Below are 4,553 nucleotides of genomic sequence, written 5' to 3' on the forward strand. Positions count from 1 at the left end.
ACATGTTGCTCTTCACTTTCTTCCTCTTCTTCCAGTTTGTTAAGAGGAATGACCTCAAATAGGGAGAAGATTCAGCTACTGTCCCTTGCCTTGGCCTTTCCTCAGCAAGCTTCTTTTTGCAAATGGCTTGATTGATCTTGCTTGCTGGATTAGGGACAGAATTAGTGCTCTTGTTAGTTGCCTTCACTTCTTTGAATTCAAGACTTGTTTGCTGTGTGATTATTGGAGTTTTGTATTCATCCAGGGCCTTTTGAATTGGTGGCTCCATGAGCTTTTCCTCTATGTACTTCTCTGCTTCACTTGAGTTTGGAATGACTTCCTCACTTTCTTGCTCCTCCACTTCCTCCCTTGCACCCAACATTTGACTTAATAGTCCTTTTATGGAGGATGTTTGTTGTTCTTCCCAAGATTTCTTCATCTCCTCTTCATATTTTTCGATCACAGATTCAAGGGAAGTTTGTGAGGGTTGTGAATGTTCATGTTCCCTTTTCATCTCAAGTGCAGTTTCATTTTCAACCACCTCATTCTTCATTGAAAGTTCACTTGATGTAGTAGCCTCCTTATCTTGCCCTTCCTCTTTATCCTTCAGAAATTTGTCTTCATCCTCACTGTTGGATGGTTCTAAGTTCCTCCTTATTTGCTCTGAGAACACATTCATCTTCTTGAATACGATTTCTGTCCAGGATTGGGGTTGTGTGTATCTTTCCACGCGTTTTCTATGTATTTCAATGGCTTGAAGGTAATCCCAATCTGTTAGTTCAAGAGATGAAGGTTGAGAGTAATCATAATCAAGTGATGAAGAACTTTCAAATGAGAAACTGGGACGTGAGGGTGGATGCTCTTCCATTCTTTGGTGATACTTCCATCCACCATGAGGATAATGATATGAATCATTTTGTGGTGGTGGTTGGTATCCCATATGATTTTCTTTCTCATCTTGTGTCTCTGAAGCAAATCTCCATGAATTGGAGTGCTCAGAATGTGTATTCTCTTGGTGATATTCCCAGCCACCATTAGAGATTGGTGATGGTGGGTAATATCCCATAAAATTTGTTTGATCATAAGATGAGTTGAACTCCATTTGAATTTTGTAAAACACAACACCAAGGGAAATTGAAATTCATATCTCAAAGATGAATTTCTTAGTGAGGCAATAACTCAAACACCTTGGTTTCAACTTAGAACAGAGAACAAAAATAAAGAAAATGCTTGATCTAGACTTCTCACCCACTTAATCATTGTTGATCTAATCAATCCCCGGCAACGGCGCCAAAAACTTGATGGTGTTTTTATGGAAAACGAATTTCCAACACACAAATCCAACCGGCAAGTGTACCGGGTCGCATCAAGTAATAATAACTCACAAGAGTGAGGTCGATCCCACAGGGATTGATGGATCAAGCAACTTTAGTGGGTGATTAGTTTAGTCAAGCTAACATTGAAGGGATATTGGATGAAATGTAGCCAACAGAAAGTAAATGGCAGAAATCTTAAAGATGCAGAAAGTAAATTGGCAAGTAACTTAAAGAGCAAGAAATGTAAATTACAAGAATCTTAAATGATAAGAAATGTAAATTGCATTAAATGTAAAGGGGGTTGGGTGCTGGAAATTAAAGAAGGCAATAGATTAAGCAACTAGAAATTTAAATTTCAGAAAATGTAAATGTGCAGGAAATTAAATCAAGCTCAATATGGACAGAAATGTGAAAGTGTAGAATGCAGGAAAGGAAATTTCAGAAAAGTAAACGTAGCAGAAGACTGAGATCAATTCTCAAATCTCAAAGAGCATTTGATAATTTCAATGAAACAGTAAAAGAAAAACAGAAGAGTAGCAAAGAGCTTAGATAAATTGCAAAATAAAATTTATCTCAGGGAATCAAAGAGACTAGAAAACAAGTCTAGATCTCAATCCCTTCCTTGATCCAACAGCAAACAAGATGCAAGAAAATTAAAGATGAAAGCAGTAAGAGAACTTTGATTCAAATTGCAATTCACTTGAAAGTTTGCAGAAGAAGAACAAGAGAAATCTTAGACCAAAAGGGAAACAGAATTCCTTCACTCTCAATCCAGATTCAAAACAGAAATGAAAACTCCTTTTCCTTGGTTTATTTTTGTTTATTTTTGGCCCTTAAAGATGCCTTTCGTTCCTGCCCCAATTGGACGCCAAATATGGATTTCAAAGCTCTGAATGTCAGCTTTCCAACGCAACTGGAAGCACATCAATCGGACATCTGTAGCTCAAGTTATAGCCCTTTGAAGTAGGCATGGTCATGCTGTGAGCGCCCAGATTTTAACTTAGCCAAAATTTGCTTCATCCTCACTTTGCTTCATTATGATTCTGCCCTGCCCTTGGCAAGGGCAGGGCAGTGTGCGTGCTGGGTGTTTTCCTCTTTGATTTTGTCATGGGCCACGCTTTTAAAAGCGTGGTCTAAGGCTCCAAAGTGTGCTCCAACTTCAAAGTGTGTCCCAAAGCTCTTTTTTTCTCCTTTTTTTGTGCTTCTTTGCTTCTTTTTATTCTTATTTCCTACAAGATTTATAAAATTAAAATATCAAGAAAATATATCACTTAAGTACAAAAGCATTCAATATTTAAGCACAAATCATCAATTTCTTGTATGAAAAAGCATAGAAAAATAGGTATATGATGACATGTTATCAGAACCTATCCTCCCCCTTGTGTTTGGATTCTTACCTTTTCTTTCTTCTATTCCTTCTTTCTTCTACTAACATAAAGGAATCTCTATACTGTGACATAGAGGATTCCTCTTCCTTTTTTGTTCTCTTCTCTTTCATATGAGCAGGAACAAGGAAAAAGGCATTGTTGTTGAAGCTGATCCTGAACCTGAAAGGACTCTGAAGAGGAAACTAAGAGAAGCTAAATTACAACAAGCCAGAGACAACCTTACTGAAATTTTCGAACAAGAAAAGGATATGGCAGCCGAACCCAACAACAATCATGCAAGGAGGATGCTTGGTGATTATACTACACCTACTTCCAAATTTGATGGAAGAAGCATCTTAATCCCTGCCATTTGGTTGGACTCTCAACCTAAAGATAGCCTGGACTCTTGGGATAAGCTGGTCATGGCCTTCTTAGCTAAGTTCTTTCCTCCTCAAAAGCTGAGCAAGCTTAGAATGGATGTTAAGAACTTCAAACAAAAAGATGGTGAATCCCTCTATGAAGCTTGGGAAAGATACAAGCAGATGACCAAAAAGTGTCCTTCTGACATACTTTTAGAGTGGACCATTTTGGATATATTCTATTATGGTCTATCTGAGTTCTCCAAGATGTCACTGGACCATTCTACAGGTGGATCCATTCACCTAAAGAAAATGCCTACAGAAGCTCAAGAACTTATTGACATGGTTGCAAATAACCAATTCATGTACACTTCTAAGAGGAATTTTGTGAGTAATGGGACGCCTCAGAGGAAATGAGTTCTTGAAATTAATGCTCTGAATGCCATATTGGCTCAGAACAAAATGTTGACTCAGCAAGTCAACATGATTTCTTAAAGTCTGAATGGATGGCAAAATGCATCCAATAGTACTAAAGAGGTATCTTCTAAAGAATATGATCCTGAGAACCCTGCAATGGCAGAGGTAAATTACATGGGTGAACCCTATGGGAACACCTATAATTTCTTATGGAGAAATCATTCGAATTTCTCATGGAAGGATCAACAAAAGCCTCAATAAGGTTTAAATAATGGTGAAGAAACAGGCTCAGCAATAGCAAACCTTTTCCATCATCTTCTCAGCAACAGACAGAGAATTCTGAGCAGAACTCCTCTAGCTTAGCAAATATAGTCTCTGATATGTCTAAGACCAGTTTAAGTTTCTTGAGTGAAACAAGGTCCTCCATTAGAAATTTGGAGGCACAAGTGGGCCAGCTGAGTAGGAAAACCACTGAAACTCCTCCTAGTACTCTCCCAAGTAATACAAAAGAGAATCCAAAAAGAGAGTGCAAGGCCATTGACATAGTTAAAATGGCCAAACCTTGAGAGGAAGGGGAGGACGTGAATCCCAATGAGGAAGACTTCCTGGGACGTCTCCTAGACAAGAAGGAGTTCCCTATTGAGGACCTAAATGAATCTGAGGCTCATATAGAGACCATAGATATTCCTTTCAACCTCCTTCTACTATTCATGAGCTCTGAGAACTATTCTTCCTCTGAAGAGGATGAAGATGTAACTGGAGAGCAAGCTGCTCAATATCTAGGAGCCATCATAAAGGTGAATTCCAAGTTGTTTGGTAATGAGACTTGGGAAGGTGAACCTTCCTTGCTCATTAGTGAACTAGATACATGGGTTCAGCAAACTTTACCTCAAAAGAAATAAGATCCTGGTAAATTCTTAATACCCTGTACCATGGGCACGATGACCTTTGAGAAGGCTCTGTGTGACCTGGGGTCAGGTATAAATCTTATGCCACTCTCTGTAATGGAGAAATTGGGGATCATTGAGGTGCAGCCTGCCACATTCTCATTAGAGATGGCAGACAGATCACAAAGACAAGCTTATGGATTAGTAGAGGATGTGTTAGTAAAGGTT

The 4,553-nt window shown here is 38.7% G+C and overlaps 1 non-coding gene across 1 annotated transcript; it reads right to left on the bottom strand.

Moving 5' to 3' along the window:
* Positions 1–3,126: 3,126 nt before the first annotated feature.
* Positions 3,127–3,230, bottom strand: LOC112804593 (small nucleolar RNA R71). The gene has a single exon (XR_003203205.1). It is a non-coding gene; the product is annotated as a small nucleolar RNA R71 (small nucleolar RNA).
* Positions 3,231–4,553: the final 1,323 nt, after the last annotated feature.

The sequence above is a fragment of the Arachis hypogaea genome, chromosome 5, assembly GCF_003086295.3.
Source record: "Arachis hypogaea cultivar Tifrunner chromosome 5, arahy.Tifrunner.gnm2.J5K5, whole genome shotgun sequence".
NCBI lineage: Eukaryota > Viridiplantae > Streptophyta > Magnoliopsida > Fabales > Fabaceae > Arachis > Arachis hypogaea.